Source organism: Accipiter gentilis, chromosome 14 (genome assembly GCF_929443795.1).
Source record: "Accipiter gentilis chromosome 14, bAccGen1.1, whole genome shotgun sequence".
In the NCBI taxonomy this organism is placed as follows: Eukaryota; Metazoa; Chordata; class Aves; order Accipitriformes; family Accipitridae; genus Astur; species Astur gentilis.
This window is the reverse complement of record NC_064893.1, coordinates 34,325,789-34,345,658: the sequence shown is the minus strand read 5'-3', so window position 1 is coordinate 34,345,658 and position 19,870 is coordinate 34,325,789. Positions and strand designations below refer to the sequence as shown.

Sequence of the window (19,870 nt, the reverse complement as noted above, 5' to 3'; positions counted from 1 at the left end):
ATTTCAGAGTTATACAGTACCTCAGCCACTTTGAGAAAAGTAACACATTGACCGAGCCCTATTCGGCAGCACACAGAACCCGAGCAAATTTCAAACTTCCACGATGCCCAAGCCCATTTCGGCGCCACACCGCACCCAAGCCCCTATCACAGTTATGGATCTACAGAACCAATTTCAAAAGTTTCAAAGAGAAAAACAGGAAGGACAACAGGGACAGTGAAATACAGAATAAAAAACCCCTCACGTATTACACACATATAATCCACTATCAAGCCCACTTCAGAGTTACACAGTACCTCAGCCCCTTTAAGAAAAGTAACACCGCGCCCGAGCCCATTTCGGCGGCGCACCGCGCCCGAGCCCATTTCGGCGGCGCACCGCGCCCGAGCCCATTTCGGCGGCGCACCGCGCCCGAGCCCATTTCGGCGGCGCACCGCGCCCGAGCCCATTTCGGCGCCGCACCGCGCCCGAGCCCATTTCGGCGCCGCACCGCGCCCGAGCCCATTTCGGCGCCGCACCGCGCCCGAGCCCATTTCGGCGCCGCACCGCGCCCGAGCCCATTTCGGCGCCGCACCGCGCCCGAGCCCATTTCACATTTATGGAGCTACAGCTCCAATTTCAAAGTTGTGCAATCACTGGAGCCAGGAATGCACCCCCTTTCCATTAACTCAGCAGCAGCTACATTTACCTCAAGGTATCTACAACTCGCCCTTGGATGCCTAATTCCAACAGACACTTTCACTCACTTCTACAGCTAAGTTTACCTATGGGCACATGCTTCGCTCTGCACTTGCCTTTGTGATTGCCATTAGTACGGTGATTCCCACAAAGACACCTAATTACCTGTCTTTCTTTCGTTTTGTTCTTAGTGCTTCATTTGGTCCATTACTCATTCCACATACTTTCAGCTATGTCAGTATTTAAAGTCCAATTCTACAACCTTCTTTTTCTACAATATATAGAAAAGACTTTACAGCCTCACTTGTCAAATATTTGACACTATTAGTTCTAGTCCTCTTTTAATCATTATTTTTACAAATACATTTAAACTCCAAAAAATCTGCATTACCTGAAGAAGAAATGCCACTATTTAGTACCTGCAGTGCTCTACCGAGTGGTCTTTTCCACATTCCTCGCTCCCATTACATCCGTCGCTGCACATCCAGAAGCTTTACTCCCTGAGGTGACATTACCTGCACGATCCCCGTTCCCGGGCAGCAAACGAGGGAGCTCCGCTCATCTTGACAGACCGTCCACTTCCACACCTCGACACAAAACAAGAAATTGAAACATATCATTACATCACAAACTACAAACAGCACCCAAATATTTTTTTTTAAAAACCCACCACAAACAAATAGAGTTACACTCACGCACTTCACAACCCTGGCCTACTCCATGCTGGCCATCTAGTCCAACTCCCCCCACCCTTCGCCCACAAAATCCTCAACTGTCTTCCAAAGACCATCCACCGAACAAAATATTTCCCTGCGATGACTGGCAATTACCAGGTTCCAGGGGAGCGCTCCACGGGAACGGCGTTCCCAGGAGCCTTGGAAAAAAAAAAAAAAATCGCCCTGCCTCTGAAAAACCGGGCCCGAGGCAGACCCCAGTCCAAACATTGGCGATCAACATTGCCTCATGGAGCAGCTGAGACCAGGGAAAAGAAAAAAAATGGGGCAGGGGAGGACACACCAAAAACCAACCCAGATCCCAGCTGGGTTTTTTTATTCTATGTTTTTGGGGTTTTTTCCTAATTCCCTGAAAAAACCATCTCAACTCTACATCCAACCAGAAAGGGAAAAAAAAAACCAAAAAGTCTAAACCACATAACCCTAAACAACGTTAGACACATTCACAACACACCACTCATTCAGACGACATGCACGCCAGCCCTCACTCTCAACTCATCCATCCTACCGCCCACAGGCCTGGAGAGGCCGTCACCCCGTGCCTGCGGCAGCGGGGGCCTCAAAAATCGCCCTACCTGCAAAAACCCGGGCCCCAGCCCAACCTCCTTCCAACCAACCTCCCCACAAACTGCCCTTCCGTTACACCAACGTTTCAATACGCACCATCATCTCCACCATCCGTGCATGTTCAACCTGATACTGAGCTTTCACAGTGCCACGTGTCACAGTCCAACCTCCGTAGCAGCCACGTCACCTAAATGCAAGGTTCCTTCAAGCACCTCTCGTGCCCTGTCATCACCTGCAAAAACAACACACAAAGCTTGTCAACAGACACTTCATCCTCGAGAGAGAAGTCAAGTCCCCCACTGCTCCCCTACCCTGCTTCCCACCTATTCCAAAAATAACACATCCTCACAGCCAGTGTCCTCCATGGCACTTGAACAAAAAACAGAGCGTCACAAACACAGAGCTCTCCCAAAGTTACCGATTGCTCCAAGACCCATCACGCTGCTACTCAGACCTCAAGGCCTTGACCAGTTCTAAAGACTTGCCACAAAGCATCCGCATAAACAAGATGAACACCATTGCCCAGTTCCTGCCTTACTCAATGCTAGTTCACAGTCCAATTGTGATCGGCTCAACTCTTTGCATGCAAAGAGCCCAAAGTCATTAAACATTCTATGCTGCCTCTACAATGCCATACAAGACACACACGAACGTAGTGCCATGTAATTCACGTGCAAATATAATGCCATACAAGGCAGTACTCTTACCTCGGTCAAGGCAAAACAACTCAGAGCACTGCCATACCAGACAAAACAGAACAGGGCCAATGCAAGAGACTCTCACGTCACAGTCAATACAAGTACAGACCAAAACAATACAAAACCAATACAGAACCATAGAAGGCAAGGCAGCCTCAGGTGGCAATCCATACAAGTACAGAGCACTGCAATACAAAACACAATGCAGGGCCAGGCAATGCGAGACAGTCTCACATGACAGTCAATACAAATACACAACAAAACAACACAAGGCAAAGGCAAATACAGACCAATACAATGCAAGAAAACTGCAAAACACAGCAAAGCAAAGCAGTCTCATAGAGCCACCGGACGCATCTTCCTTCAGAGTCCACTCACGGACCCACCTCCTTACAGCGCTCTGCTGCCTTCCCCCATCACTCTGTGGGATGCATCCTGTCCCTCCACATCTGGAACCCCCCCCCCCCCCAAACATATTGAACGAGTCACCTGGATGCAGAGCAAGAGCTTCACAACTCCAGAGGTCTTGATTCCATCTACAAAGTCCATCTGGAGTCCGGCTACAGCCTGTCATTTAAAAAAAAAAACCAAAACAAAACAAAAAAACAAAAAACAAACAAACAAAAAACCCAACCACCCCCCCCCTCCACTGTAGGGTTCAATTACATGGAACTTAGTTGCTGGGCCTGAAAGTAGCTCATGGTTGCAAGAGCATTCCAGACACCTTTGAAGGTCCTGAACAGAACAAACAAGAAGATAGAAGAAGAAAGATCCCAATTAGAAAAACACAGGTGCACATTCCACAATAAAGGGAACTTGGCAAAACCGAACTCAATTCAGGGGCTTACCTCGACCGATTGGACTAAGACAAGTTTTGCATGCTCTAACATCGCCAATTATATCCTGTGTGTATGTGCGTGTACAGAGCGAGTATAACTAACTGTATCTTATGTTCATATGCGTGGACAGTATCTATTGTAACCAATCACCGCTTACGCTTGTGCACGTGGACACCACATGCTTGCGTGCAGCAGCCAATCAAAGCTTCTAAACAACTTAGAGAATTGTATAAGAATGATCAGCTAAGCTCAATAAAGGAGCGACTTTAATCATCATACGGGTGTTTATCGTCCGGGCCCCGCAAGGAGTAACCCTAAACCCTACACCCTACCAACCAAAAAAAAAAACCAGGGCCAAACTTGGAGCCCATCACGTGCAAGTCTTAACACCTTAGAGAGTCAAATCCACTTCACTGCCCCTCAACAACCCCTGCCACACGGCTCCAATCGTCTCCGTGAAACACTATCGGCACGGCTGTCCACGCAGCCCGCTGATGGCTACTCGAGCCCAGATGACTGTACAACCCTCGCCTAAACGGTCTAGGCACATCAACGTTTCACCCATAGACTCTTATTGCTGTTCCACCTACCCCTGACTCTACATCCCCGGGCAGAGCAGCTCCAAGCTAAGCACACCGTGTGCAGAACATCACCATGTGGAATGCTACCAACGAGGTGATTCAAAGAGAGAGAAAACTCTCGGCAAGAAGAATGACCCCCGGACGGGAGGCGCCGCCGGGCAAGACGACCTACAGGGCCGCAACCGCGAGGCCAGGAGGCTCCACGGCAGACCCAGAGGAGTCAAACGGAACGGCCCGTTACAAGACAGCACTGTCAAAGCCCAGACGACAGATGCACCAGAAGCCTGGTGTCGAGACCTAAGGATGTCAGGATGCAGGGAAGAAGTCCCAGTCCGAGAAAACGGACAGCTAGAGAGCAGAGCTGCCGATGCAGCCCGAAATAATGCTGCTGTAGAGCACCGACCGGAACCCGCCGAGACCGATCCATGCTTTAGAGCTCAGAGTACAAGAAAAGAAGCACCCAATTGGCACCGGGCCGATGAGCAAGAGCATTCGAAACCCTAGGGACAGCACCCGAAGCGCATGCCTTGCTCCTCCGGCGCAAAGCGCGACAAGGACATCGAGACCTGAGGAAGGTCTAAGCGCACAAGACAGACTATACAAACTACACGCCACCACGGACACGGGCTGGAATTGCCCGGTCCGGCACACACGGGTCTCATGCTGAAAAGTAACCCGCTCCCTTTGCCTGCGCAAAGGCGACTGCTTTGGGACAGCCCTCTCTCCTGTGCTAACTTTAAAACTCCTCCCTGCAATTCCCAGCTTTGTCCCTTCCTCCCAGCCTGGTCCCTCAACTTAGCTTTCAGAGGGCCGAGGGTCCAAATCCAGCCTCCACAAAACCACACGGGCTAACTGGGATGTTCCTCAAGGGGGCACATTGCTCTTCAACATCTGAAATGAACAAACACAAACAAATCAGAAAAGGGAGTAAGCATCCCGCTGGCCAACGACAACTACTTCCCCAACTCCCCCCTCCTCACGAGTGCCACCGTGTTCGCTTCCCCGCTCATTCCAGACTCAGACCCTGCAGCCGTCATCACTCGTGGTACCTAAGGTACCGAGAGAAACCAAGTTAGCATGGCACACATGAGAAGACATCGGCCCCATGCTCCTACTCACTAATCCACAGCTCACCTCAAACGCTCATCCAATTCAAAGACAGCCCACACAGCACCTCCACAACAGAAGATAAATGCTGAACCAAGCAGCCCATAATACCTTGCTATTCAACACCGACCCGGCCGACGACCGCCTCACCTTCTCGGACCAGCATGCAGCTTTGCAGGAGACCTTATAGCAGACTTCACGGTACATAAAGGCTGCCTATAAGAAACCTGCAGAGGGACTTTTTACAAGGGAGTACAGCAATAGGACAAGGCGGTAACGGCTTTAGTCCTAAAGAGGGTACATTTTGTTTAGGCATTAGGAAGACGTTTCTCGCTGGGGTGGCCAGGCACTGGAACGCGTTGCCCAGAAAACCTGCAGGTGCTCCCTCCCTGGAAGCTTTCAAGGCAAGGTCAAATGGGGCTTTCAGCAACCTAGTCTCATGGAAGGTCTCCCGGGAGGGGGGGGGGACGGGGGGGACTTGGAACTAGAGGATCTTTATGGTGCCTTCCAACCCAAACCGTTCTACGATTCTATGACATCCAAATCCAACTGCAAAACTCATCTGAGAAGGGCTGGCGAACCCTCCTCCCTTTCCCACCAGTCTCAAAAATTTAGAAACCCCTTTTCTCCTCCTCAACTGTCAGGAAAGGAACCCCACTGCTTCCTGACACCTCCTGCCCTCAATTTGCAACCCTGAACCCCCTTCAGTGGCTACTCCTCAGGAGCCGCTCTTCTGAGCCACATCCCAAATTCTGGGGGCACCTCCTAACCTACAGCTCCCCGGAGACTCCGAGCTCTGCTACATGCCCACAAATTAAAAAGTCCCAAGGCTTGTAATCTACGAGGGGCCTGCCACCAGCCGCAAAGATTCTTGGGACAACGTGGCATTCCGTGGGCAATGAGGAAAGGCAACGAGGCATCCCAGAACCTGAAGGGCACTGTGCCTCACCGACCCTTCTGCTTTCTTCAGAAATACTAAAACTCCATATACTAATACATACAAGACACTCACCCTAACCCCTGCTAAACAATGTCACCATCAGTCCTGTTTAAGAGAGATATCATCAACTTATACAGCACACAGCAGAACTGGTGAAAAAAACCAAGGTTCCATTTTCAAAAAAGTTGGGAATTCCAGGGAAACACAACGCATGAAGAATTAAAAACAAAGCAAAACAAACAATGCATACTATTAAACCATCTTTCTACCCCTGAACACTCAAAACAAAACTCCTGACCTGAAAAAAAAGAAAGGAAAAAAAAAAGCAGCTTTATACAAACGTTACTTTCTACCACGCATGCTGCAGAACTTTGAGTGGTCCTGAAGCTCTTACCTCAGGCAGACACGTCTTCCCAAGGGCTGAGCCAGCTCAAAAGCTGCAAAGGACTCAAGGAAGAGCTGAGCACCAACACCAGAGAAACCCAGGAGCACAATGAGCTCCCTCAGCAGAGGCTGTGGCTCAAATGCCCCCGAGCCCCCACCCACCACCCTTAGCACAATCCCCTAGGAAAGGGCAAACCATCAGCAGTTATAAAGGCAGCTGGAGGGGCAGCAGCACTGTTCTCACCTGCCTTAAATTTACAGCAAATGAGACCCTGAACAGAGAAAGTAACCCCCCCAGGAAATGACACTACTTGCGCCTGTGCTACAGCTACAACTATTGCATCGGCAACGTGACCAGCTAAAGAGTTAATCTTAATTTTTCTGAGGTGTAGACAGAAAAAGACACGTGTATCTCTAAACTAGGTGGGAAATTAGCTCATTAAATGCAATAACAATGTAATTATTAAAATCACATCGGTCAACGGCGAGGCCAGCAGACGCAATGGTAAGTTGGTGGCTAAGCGCTAGATTGAGGCGGACCGGGAGGTTCCCGAGGCCCAGGAGCCCCAGGGAAGAGCAGAGGAACCGTGCAGAGCCGGCAGCTCTCGCAAGAGAGGCTGACGCGGAGTGGGCATTGCCGGGGCAACCGTGGGAGAGTTAAATGGCCCCGAGGAGCGCCAGCAACCGGGAGCGTAGCAAGCAGGGAATGGTGCATCAGAAAGGTGTGCCGTGGTGCGGCACTTTGCATGGCAGTTCGTGCGGGCAGGGCGCAGCCCCCCCCCCAATCCCAGCTCAAGCAGGCTACTGAAGCGGCGGGCATCGTCCTCAGGAGGAGACCCCGGTATCACTACCACTAAGGTGAAAGCCATCGCTAGGAAAAACGTGGTGACGCGGGCTGAGCTCCCATGTAAACGTGCAGCTCTCCGGGTATCTGGCTGCGGGGAGTGCCCGAGTCTATCACTGATAACGGAGGGCAGCGGGGACACCTCTTGTGTGAGATGTGACCAGGTAGATGATCTGCTCAGCCTGCCGGCAGAGCTGAAGGAGGAAGTGGAAAGGTTGAGGAGTATCAGGGAGTGTGAGAGGGAGATAGATTGGTGGACCCACACCCTACCATCCCTGGGGCAGAAGCAGCAGATGGAGGCTCCGCGAGAAGCGGAGGTTCCCCTGCCCCCTCGCCACCAGACAGGAGGGGACCTAAGAGATGCAGGGGAATAGATACAGGTCCCTGCTCGGGGAGGCAGGCGAGTCCCCTCCCAGTCTCCCTCACCTTCCCAGTTGCCCCTACGCAACAGGAGCGTGGCTCTGGAACTTGAGGTTCTTCTGGAACAATGAAGATCAGGGTGTAGGCGAAGCCCTATCCAGGGAGGCGCCTAGGCTCAGTCGGGCAGCCCCACGCGTTCCCAAACCCCCGAAAAAAAGAAAAAGGAGGGTAATTGTCATAGGCAACTCCCTTCTGAGGGGGACAGAGGGCCCAATATGCAGTCCTGACCCATCCCACAGGATGAGGAGGAGAGGGAAGGCCGATAAGGCAGATATTGTGCTGAGAGTCTGTAACAGACCGCCTGACCAGGTCGAAGAGACGGATGAATCATTCTGCAAGCAGCTGGCAGGGTACTGGGGCGATTAGTGGAAGGAGCACAGGTAGTGTTTTCCTCAATCCCTTAGTGGCAGGGAAATATACTGAAAGGAACAGGAAACCACACCTGGTGATTACATGGCTCAGAGGCTGGTGCCATCGGTGGCGTTTGGGGGTTTTTGATCACGGGGAGGTTTACACAGCACCGGGCTTGCTAGCGACAGATGGTATCTGGCTATCTGAAAGGGGTAAAAGAATCCTCGCTCGTGAGATGGCGGGGCTCATAGAAAGGGCTTTAAACTAGGGTTGAAGGGGGTAAGGGATAAGACTAGGTGCACCAGAGATGAGCCTGGGGGCAGCGTGTGCCGACGTTAGGGGTGGATTCGATAGGCCAGCTCGAATGCATCTATGCCAACGCACGCAGCACGGGCGATACACGGGAGGAGCTGGAAGCCATCACGCTGCAGGATACATATGACTTAATCCCCATCACGGAAACACAGCGGGATGCCTCCCGTGAGCGGAGTGCTGCGACGGATGGCTACGAGCTCTTCAGAAGGGATCGGCAAGGTAGAAGAGGTGGCGGGGTGGCTGTCTATGTTAGGCAGGGTTTGGACCGTACAGAGCTACCCGAGTGTGATGACAAGGCGGAGTGCTTATGGGTGAGGACGAGAGGGAAGGCCGATAAGGCAGATATTGTGCTGGGAGTCTGTTATAGACTGCCCGACCGGGTCAAAGTGACGGATGAATCGTTCTACAAGCGGCTGGCAGTAGTCTTAGAATCGCGTGCCCTTGTTCTCGTGGGGGACTTCAACTGTCCAGACACCTGCTGGAAATATGCCACAGCAGAGAGTAAACAGTCTAGGAGGTTCCTAGAGCGTGTGGTAGATAACTTCCCGACACAGGCGGTAGGTGAGCCGACCAGGGGAGGAGCCTTGCTAGATCTATTGTTTACGAACAGGGAAGGACTGGTGGGAGGTGTGATGGTCACAGGCCGTCTTGGGCTTAGCGACTGTGAAATGACAGAATTCTCAATTCTTGGTGAGGCAAGGAAGGGTGTTAGCAAAACCAGTGCTCTGGACTTCCAGAGGGCAAACTTTGGCCTCGCTGAGGCACTGGTTGAGAGAGTCCCTTGGGAGACGGTCCTGAAGGGCAAAGGGATCCAGGAAGGACGGACGTTCTTTAAGAAGGAAATCTTAACAGCTCGGGACCAGGCTATTCCCCCGTGCCACAATGTCGAATTGCTGAGGAAAACGACAGGCCTGGCTGAACAGGGGGCTTTTGCTAGGAGTCAGGAAACAAAAGGAGAATCTATCATCTCTGGAAGAAAGGGCGGGCAACCTGGGAGGAGTGCAGGCATCTTGTTAGGTCATAGAGAAAGGAAATTAGAAAGACAAAAGCTCAGCTAGAAGGAAATCTGTCCGCTGTCATAAGAGATGACAAAAAATATTTTTACAAATACATTAATGGTCAAAAGAATCCCAAGGAACATATCTATCCTTTCAGGGATACAGAAGGGAACGTTGCCACCAGAGATGAGGAAAAGGCTGAGATAGTTAGTGCCTTCTTTGCCTTAGTCTTTAAGAGGGAGACCAGTTGTCCTCAGGGTACTCTTGCCTCCTGAGCTGGAAGGTAAGGATGAAGAGCAGAATATATGCACACACACACACACGCACCCCTTAATCCATTAATCTGGAAGGAAATAGTTAGTGACCTACTACGCTATCCGGATGCTCACAAATCCATGGGACCAGATGGAATCCATCCAAGAGGGCAGAGGGAACTGGCAGAGGTGCTTCGTAAGCTGCTCTCCATCATCTATTGTTGATTCTGGTCAACGGGGGAGGTCCCAGAGAACTGGAGACTTGCCAGTGTGATGCCCATTTACGAGAAGGGTCGGAAGGAGGATCCGGGGAACTACGGGCCTGTCAGCCTGACCTCGGTACCGGGGAAGATTACGGAATGGTTTGCCTTGAGAGTGCTCACGTGGCAAGTCTGGGACAAGCAGGGGATTGGGACTGGTCAGCGTGGGTTTATGAAAGACAGGTTCTGCTTGACCAACCCGATCTCCTTCTATGACCAGGTGACCCACCTAGTGGATGAGGGAAAGGCTGTGATTGTTACCTACCTTGACTGCAGCAAGGCCTTTGATACCGTCTCTCATGGCATACTCCTCGAGAAGCTGTCATCTCCTGGCTTAGACAAGCGTACTCTTCGCTGGGTGAAAAACTGGATGGATTTGATTCCATTCTAGGGAGCAGAACAGAGATGTAGCAAGAAAGGAAAAAAAGGAAGGGAGGGAGAACAAAGGGAGAGAGACACAAAGACTGGAAGAAGGACAAAGGGATGACAGAGAAAAAAAATAGCGATAGGCTGCAGGAGAGAGATGGAGGAGTTCAAAAAGACACAGGAAGTATGAAAGAACGAGAGTGAGAAACAAGGGACAGAACAGGACAGCACCGGAGGAAAAAACAACTGAGATTGATAGGCTGTGAGAGAAATATGGAGGAAGAGAGAAAAGAGAAGGGACAGCTAGGTCGAGAGGGGAATACAGTTAGAAAGGATGGAAGAGGGAAGGGAACAGATAGAAATACAGAAAAGATGGCAAGAGGAAGCAGGGCAGAGGGACAGCAATAGAAGAAAAAAGGGACAGGGATCTGGACAGATGGAGAAAAAAGCAGGAGGAATAGATACAACGTGATACGATGGGACAGAAAGTAAGATAGTATGACAGATGAGAATAATGACAAGAGATAGAGAGAGACTATGAAAAGCACAGGAGATTGGAGAGAGAGAAAGAGAAGACATGAATAAAAAGAGTAGGGAGCACCACAAAGGGTCAGGGAAAGAAAAGAACAGGAAGGACAACAGGGACAGTGAAATACAGAATAAAAAAAAACCCTCACATATTACAGGCATCTTATCCGCTCATCAAGCCCATTTCAGAGTTATACAGTACCTCAGCCACTTTGAGAAAAGTAACACATTGACCGAGCCCTATTCGGCAGCACACAGAACCCAAGCAAATTTCAAACTTCCACGATGCCCAAGCCCATTTCGGCGCCACACCGCACCCAAGCCCCTATCACAGTTATGGATCTACAGAACCAATTTCAAAAGTTTCAAAGAGAAAAACAGGAAGGACAACAGGGACAGTGAAATACAGAATAAAAAACCCCTCACGTATTACACACATATAATCCACTATCAAGCCCACTTCAGAGTTACACAGTACCTCAGCCCCTTTAAGAAAAGTAACACCGCGCCCGAGCCCATTTCGGCGGCGCACCGCGCCCGAGCCCATTTCGGCGCCGCACCGCGCCCGAGCCCATTTCGGCGGCGCACCACGCCCGAGCCCATTTCGGCGCCGCACCGCGCCCGAGCCCATTTCGGCGCCGCACCGCGCCCGAGCCCATTTCGGCGCCGCACCGCGCCCGAGCCCATTTCGGCGCCGCACCGCGCCCGAGCCCATTTCGGCGCCGCACCGCGCCCGAGCCCATTTCGGCGCCGCACCGCGCCCGAGCCCATTTCGGCGCCGCACCGAGCCCGAGCCCATTTCGGCGCCGCACCGCGCCCGAGCCCATTTCGGCGCCGCACCGCGCCCGAGCCCATTTCGGCGGCGCACCGCGCCCGAGCCCATTTCGGCGGCGCACCGCGCCCGAGCCCATTTCGGCGCCGCACCGCGCCCGAGCCCATTTCGGCGGCGCACCGCGCCCGAGCCCATTTCGGCGCCGCACCGCGCCCGAGCCCATTTCGGCGCCGCACCGCGCCCGAGCCCATTTCGGCTCCGCACCGCGCCCGAGCCCATTTCACATTTATGGAGCTACAGCTCCAATTTCAAAGTTATGCAATCACTGGAGCCAGGAATGCACCCCCTTTCCATTAACTCAGCAGCAGCTACATTTACCTCAAGGTATCTACAACTCGCCCTTGGATGCCTAATTCCAACAGACACTTTCACTCACTTCTACAGCTAAGTTTACCTATGGGCACATGCTTCGCTCTGCACTTGCCTTTGTGATTGCCATTAGTACGGTGATTCCCACAAAGACACCTAATTACCTGTCTTTCTTTCGTTTTGTTCTTAGTGCTTCATTTGGTCCATTACTCATTCCACATACTTTCAGCTATGTCAGTATTTAAAGTCCAATTCTACAACCTTCTTTTTCTACAATATATAGAAAAGACTTTACAGCCTCACTTGTCAAATATTTGACACTATTAGTTCTAGTCCTCTTTTAATCATTATTTTTACAAATACATTTAAACTCCAAAAAATCTGCATTACCTGAAGAAGAAATGCCACTATTTAGTACCTGCAGTGCTCTACCGAGTGGTCTTTTCCACATTCCTCGCTCCCATTACATCCGTCGCTGCACATCCAGAAGCTTTACTCCCTGAGGTGACATTACCTGCACGATCCCCGTTCCCGGGCAGCAAACGAGGGAGCTCCGCTCATCTTGACAGACCGTCCACTTCCACACCTCGACACAAAACAAGAAATTGAAACATATCATTACATCACAAACTACAAACAGCACCCAAATATTTTTTTTTAAAAACCCACCACAAACAAATAGAGTTACACTCACGCACTTCACAACCCTGGCCTACTCCATGCTGGCCATCTAGTCCAACTCCCCCCACCCTTCGCCCACAAAATCCTCAACTGTCTTCCAAAGACCATCCACTGAACAAAATATTTCCCTGCGATGACTGGCAATTACCAGGTTCCAGGGGAGCGCTCCACGGGAACGGCGTTCCCAGGAGCCTTGGAAAAAAAAAAAAAATCGCCCTGCCTCTGAAAAACCGGGCCCGAGGCAGACCCCAGTCCAAACATTGGCGATCAACATTGCCTCATGGAGCAGCTGGGACCAGGGAAAAGAAAAAAATTGGGGCAGGGGAGGACACACCAAAAACCAACCCAGATCCCAGCTGGGTTTTTTTATTCTATGTTTTTGGGTTTTTTTCCTAATTCCCTGAAAAAACCATCTCAACTCTACATCCAACCAGAAAGGGAAAAAAAAAACCAAAAAGTCTAAACCACATAACCCTAAACAACGTTAGACACATTCACAACACACCACTCATTCAGACGACATGCACGCCAGCCCTCACTCTCAACTCATCCATCCTACCGCCCACAGGCCTGGAGAGGCCGTCACCCCGTGCCTGCGGCAGCGGGGGCCTCAAAAATCGCCCTACCTGCAAAAACCCGGGCCCCAGCCCAACCTCCTTCCAACCAGATTCCCCACAAACTGCCCTTCCGTTACACCAACGTTTCAATACGCACCATCATCTCCACCATCCGTGCATGTTCAACCCGATACTGAGCTTTCACAGTGCCACGTGTCACAGTCCAACCTCCGTAGCAGCCACGTCACCTAAATGCAAGGTTCCTTCAAGCACCTCTCGTGCCCTGTCATCACCTGCAAAAACAACACACAAAGCTTGTCAACAGACACTTCATCCTCGAGAGAGAAGTCAAGTCCTCCACCGCTCCCCTACCCGGCTTCCCACCTATTCCAAAAATAACACATCCTCACAGCCAGTGTCCTCCATGGCACTTGAACAAAAAACAGAGCATCACAAACACAGAGCTCTCCCAAAGTTACCGATCGCTCCAAGACCCATCACGCTGCTACTCAGACCTCAAGGCCTTGACCAGTTCTAGAGGCCTGCCACAAAGCATCCACATAAACAAGATGAACACCATTGCCCAGTTCCTGCCTTACTCAATGCTAGTTCACAGTCCAATTGCGATCCCCTCAACTCTTTGCATGCAAAGAGCCCAAAGACATTAAGCCTTCTATGCTGCCTCTACAATGCCATACAAGACACACACGAACGTAGAGCCATGTAATTCACATGCAAATGTAATGCCATACAAGGCAGTACTCTTACCTCGGTCAAGGCAAAACAACTCAGAGCACTGCCATACCAGACAAAACAGAACAGGGCCAATGCAAGAGACTCTCACGTCACAGTCAATACAAGTACAGACCAAAACAATACAAAACCAATACAGGACCATAGAAGGCAAGGCAGTCTCAGGTGGCAATCCATACAAGTACAGAGCACTGCAATACAAAACACAATGCAGGGCCAGGCAATGCGAGACAGTCTCACATGACAGTCAATACAAATACACAACAAAACAACACAAGGCAAAGGCAAATACAGACCAATACAACGCAAGAAAACCGCAAAACACAGCAAAGCAAAGCAGGCTCATAGAGCCACCGGACCCATCTTCCTTCAGAGTCCACTCACGGACCCACCTCCTTACAGCGCTCTGCTGCCTTCCCGCATCGCTCTGTGGGACGCATCCTGTCCCTCCACATCTGGAACCCCCCCCCCCCCCCAAACATATTGAACGAGTCACCTGGATGCAGAGCAAGAGCTTCACAACTCCAGAGGTCTTGATTCCATCTACAAAGTCCATCTGGAGTCCGGCTACAGCCTGTCATTTAAAAAAAAAACCAAAACAAAACAAAAAAACAAAAAACAAACAAACAAAAAACCCAACCACCCCCCCCCTCCACTGTAGGGTTCAATTACATGGAACTTAGTTGCTGGGCCTGAAAGTAGCTCATGGTTGCAAGAGCATTCCAGACACCTTTGAAGGTCCTGAACAGAACAAACAAGAAGATAGAAGAAGAAAGATCCCAATTAGAAAAACACAGGTGCACATTCCACAATAAAGGGAACTTGGCAAAACCGAACTCAATTCAGGGGCTTACCTCGACCGATTGGACTAAGACAAGTTTTGCATGCTCTAACATCGCCAATTATATCCTGTGTGTATGTGCGTGTACAGAGCGAGTATAACTAACTGTATCTTATGTTCATATGCGTGGACAGTATCTATTGTAACCAATCACCGCTTACGCTTGTGCACGTGGACACCACATGCTTGCGTGCAGCAGCCAATCAAAGCTTCTAAACAACTTAGAGAATTGTATAAGAATGATCAGCTAAGCTCAATAAAGGAGCGACTTTAATCATCATACGGGTGTTTATCGTCCGGGCCCCGCAAGGAGTAACCCTAAACCCTACACCCTACCAACCAAAAAAAAAAAACCAGGGCCAAACTTGGAGCCCATCACGTGCAAGTCTTAACACCTTAGAGAGTCAAATCCACTTCACTGCCCCTCAACAACCCCTGCCACACGGCTCCAATCGTCTCCGTGAAACACTATCGGCACGGCTGTCCACGCAGCCCGCTGATGGCTACTCGAGCCCAGATGACTGTACAACCCTCGCCTAAACGGTCTAGGCACATCAACGTTTCACCCATAGACTCTTATTGCTGTTCCACCTACCCCTGACTCTACATCCCCGGGCAGAGCAGCTCCAAGCTAAGCACACCGTGTGCAGAACATCACCATGTGGAATGCTACCAACGAGGTGATTCAAAGAGAGAGAAAACTCTCGGCAAGAAGAATGACCCCCGGACGGGAGGCGCCGCCGGGCAAGACGACCTACAGGGCCGCAACCGCGAGGCCAGGAGGCTCCACGGCAGACCCAGAGGAGTCAAACGGAACGGCCCGTTACAAGACAGCACTGTCAAAGCCCAGACGACAGATGCACCAGAAGCCTGGTGTCGAGACCTAAGGATGTCAGGATGCAGGGAAGAAGTCCCAGTCCGAGAAAACGGACAGCTAGAGAGCAGAGCTGCCGATGCAGCCCGAAATAATGCTGCTGTAGAGCACCGACCGGAACCCGCCGAGACCGATCCATGCTTTAGAGCTCAGAGTACAAGAAAAGAAGCACCCAATTGGCACCGGGCCGATGAGCAAGAGCATTCGAAACCCTAGGGACAGCACCCGAAGCGCATGCCTTGCTCCTCCGGCGCAAAGCGCGACAAGGACATCGAGACCTGAGGAAGGTCTAAGCGCACAAGACAGACTATACAAACTACACGCCACCACGGACACGGGCTGGAATTGCCCGGTCCGGCACACACGGGTCTCATGCTGAAAAGTAACCCGCTCCCTTTGCCTGCGCAAAGGCGACTGCTTTGGGACAGCCCTCTCTCCTGTGCTAACTTTAAAACTCCTCCCTGCAATTCCCAGCTTTGTCCCTTCCTCCCAGCCTGGTCCCTCAACTTAGCTTTCAGAGGGCCGAGGGTCCAAATCCAGCCTCCACAAAACCACACGGGCTAACTGGGATGTTCCTCAAGGGGGCACATTGCTCTTCAACATCTGAAATGAACAAACACAAACAAATCAGAAAAGGGAGTAAGCATCCCGCTGGCCAACGACAACTACTTCCCCAACTCCCCCCTCCTCACGAGTGCCACCGTGTTCGCTTCCCCGCTCATTCCAGACTCAGACCCTGCAGCCGTCATCACTCGTGGTACCTAAGGTACCGAGAGAAACCAAGTTAGCATGGCACACATGAGAAGACATCGGCCCCATGCTCCTACTCACTAATCCACAGCTCACCTCAAACGCTCATCCAATTCAAAGACAGCCCACACAGCACCTCCACAACAGAAGATAAATGCTGAACCAAGCAGCCCATAATACCTTGCTATTCAACACCGACCCGGCCGACGACCGCCTCACCTTCTCGGACCAGCATGCAGCTTTGCAGGAGACCTTATAGCAGACTTCACGGTACATAAAGGCTGCCTATAAGAAACCTGCAGAGGGACTTTTTACAAGGGAGTACAGCAATAGGACAAGGCGGTAACGGCTTTAGTCCTAAAGAGGGTACATTTTGTTTAGGCATTAGGAAGACGTTTCTCGCTGGGGTGGCCAGGCACTGGAACGCGTTGCCCAGAAAACCTGCAGGTGCTCCCTCCCTGGAAGCTTTCAAGGCAAGGTCAAATGGGGCTTTCAGCAACCTAGTCTCATGGAAGGTCTCCCGGGAGGGGGGGGGGACGGGGGGGACTTGGAACTAGAGGATCTTTATGGTGCCTTCCAACCCAAACCGTTCTACGATTCTATGACATCCAAATCCAACTGCAAAACTCATCTGAGAAGGGCTGGCGAACCCTCCTCCCTTTCCCACCAGTCTCAAAAATTTAGAAACCCCTTTTCTCCTCCTCAACTGTCAGGAAAGGAACCCCACTGCTTCCTGACACCTCCTGCCCTCAATTTGCAACCCTGAACCCCCTTCAGTGGCTACTCCTCAGGAGCCGCTCTTCTGAGCCACATCCCAAATTCTGGGGGCACCTCCTAACCTACAGCTCCCCGGAGACTCCGAGCTCTGCTACATGCCCACAAATTAAAAAGTCCCAAGGCTTGTAATCTACGAGGGGCCTGCCACCAGCCGCAAAGATTCTTGGGACAACGTGGCATTCCGTGGGCAATGAGGAAAGGCAACGAGGCATCCCAGAACCTGAAGGGCACTGTGCCTCACCGACCCTTCTGCTTTCTTCAGAAATACTAAAACTCCATATACTAATACATACAAGACACTCACCCTAACCCCTGCTAAACAATGTCACCATCAGTCCTGTTTAAGAGAGATATCATCAACTTATACAGCACACAGCAGAACTGGTGAAAAAAACCAGGGTTCCATTTTCAAAAAAGTTGGGAATTCCAGGGAAACACAACGCATGAAGAATTAAAAACAAAGCAAAACAAACAATGCATACTATTAAACCATCTTTCTACCCCTGAACACTCAAAACAAAACTCCTGACCTGAAAAAAAAGAAAGGAAAAAAAAAAGCAGCTTTATACAAACGTTACTTTCTACCACGCATGCTGCAGAACTTTGAGTGGTCCTGAAGCTCTTACCTCAGGCAGACACGTCTTCCCAAGGGCTGAGCCAGCTCAAAAGCTGCAAAGGACTCAAGGAAGAGCTGAGCACCAACACCAGAGAAACCCAGGAGCACAATGAGCTCCCTCAGCAGAGGCTGTGGCTCAAATGCCCCCGCCCACCACCCTTAGCACAATCCCCTAGGAAAGGGCAAACCATCAGCAGTTATAAAGGCAGCTGGAGGGGCAGCAGCACTGTTCTCACCTGCCTTAAATTTACAGCAAATGAGACCCTGAACAGAGAAAGTAACCCCCCCAGGAAATGACACTACTTGCGCCTGTGCTACAGCTACAACTATTGCATCGGCAACGTGACCAGCTAAAGAGTTAATCTTAATTTTTCTGAGGTGTAGACAGAAAAAGACACGTGTATCTCTAAACTAGGTGGGAAATTAGCTCATTAAATGCAATAACAATGTAATTATTAAAATCACATCGGTCAACGGCGAGGCCAGCAGACGCAATGGTAAGTTGGTGGCTAAGCGCTAGATTGAGGCAGACCGGGAGGTTCCCGAGGCCCAGGAGCCCCGGGGAAGAGCAGAGGAACCGTGCAGAGCCGGCAGCTCTCGCAAGAGAGGCTGACGCGGAGTGGGCATTGCCGGGGCAACCGTGGGAGAGTTAAATGGCCCCGAGGAGCGCCAGCAACCGGGAGCGTAGCAAGCAGGGAATGGTGCATCAGAAAGGTGTGCCGTGGTGCGGCACTTTGCATGGCAGTTCGTGCGGGCAGGGCGCAGCCCCCCCCCCCCAATCCCAGCTCAAGCAGGCTACTGAAGCGGCGGGCATCGTCCTCAGGAGGAGACCCCGGTATCACTACCACTAAGGTGAAAGCCATCGCTAGGAAAAACGTGGTGACGCGGGCTGAGCTCCCATGTAAACGTGCAGCTCTCCGGGTATCTGGCTGCGGGGAGTGCCCGAGTCTATCACTGATAACGGAGGGCAGCGGGGACACCTCTTGTGTGAGATGTGACCAGGTAGATGATCTGCTCAGCCTGCCGGCAGAGCTGAAGGAGGAAGTGGAAAGGTTGAGGAGTATCAGGGAGTGTGAGAGGGAGATAGATTGGTGGACCCACACCCTACCATCCCTGGGGCAGAAGCAGCAGATGGAGGCTCCGCGAGAAGCGGAGGTTCCCCTGCCCCCTCGCCACCAGACAGGAGGGGACCTAAGAGATGCAGGGGAATAGATACAGGTCCCTGCTCGGGGAGGCAGGCGAGTCCCCTCCCGGTCTCCCTCACCTTCCCAGTTGCCCCTACGCAACAGGAGCGTGGCTCTGGAACTTGAGGTTCTTCTGGAACAATGAAGATCAGGGTGTAGGCGAAGCCCTATCCAGGGAGGCGCCTAGGCTCAGTCGGGCAGCCCCACGCGTTCCCAAACCCCCGAAAAAAAGAAAAAGGAGGGTAATTGTCATAGGCAACTCCCTTCTGAGGGGGACAGAGGGCCCAATATGCAGTCCTGACCCATCCCACAGGATGAGGAGGAGAGGGAAGGCCGATAAGGCAGATATTGTGCTGAGAGTCTGTAACAGACCGCCTGACCAGGTCGAAGAGACGGATGAATCATTCTGCAAGCAGCTGGCAGGGTACTGGGGCGATTAGTGGAAGGAGCACAGGTAGTGTTTTCCTCAATCCCTTAGTGGCAGGGAAATATACTGAAAGGAACAGGAAACCACACCTGGTGATTACGTGGCTCAGAGGCTGGTGCCATCGGTGGCGTTTGGGGGTTTTTGATCACGGGGAGGTTTACACAGCACCGGGCTTGCTAGCGACAGATGGTATCTGGCTATCTGAAAGGGGTAAAAGAATCCTCGCTCGTGAGATGGCGGGGCTCATAGAAAGGGCTTTAAACTAGGGTTGAAGGGGGTAAGGGATAAGACTAGGTGCACCAGAGATGAGCCTGGGGGCAGCGTGTGCCGACGTTAGGGGTGGATTCGATAGGCCAGCTCGAATGCATCTATGCCAACGCACGCAGCACGGGCGATACACGGGAG

The 19,870-nt window shown here is 51.5% G+C and overlaps 1 long non-coding RNA gene across 2 annotated transcripts in view; it reads right to left on the bottom strand.

Annotated features, from left to right (window-relative positions):
- Window positions 1–19,870, bottom strand: part of LOC126045588 (uncharacterized) — a 46,106-nt gene that overhangs the window by 8,922 nt on the left and 17,314 nt on the right. Inside the window, exon 2 of one of the 2 annotated variants that reach the window (XR_007508111.1) lies at window positions 14,669–14,688. This is a non-coding gene — a long non-coding RNA (uncharacterized LOC126045588). Of the gene's footprint in view, window positions 1–3,343; window positions 3,400–14,668; window positions 14,689–19,870 lie in introns of those variants that run through there. The other variant, XR_007508112.1, reaches the window with a different exon arrangement.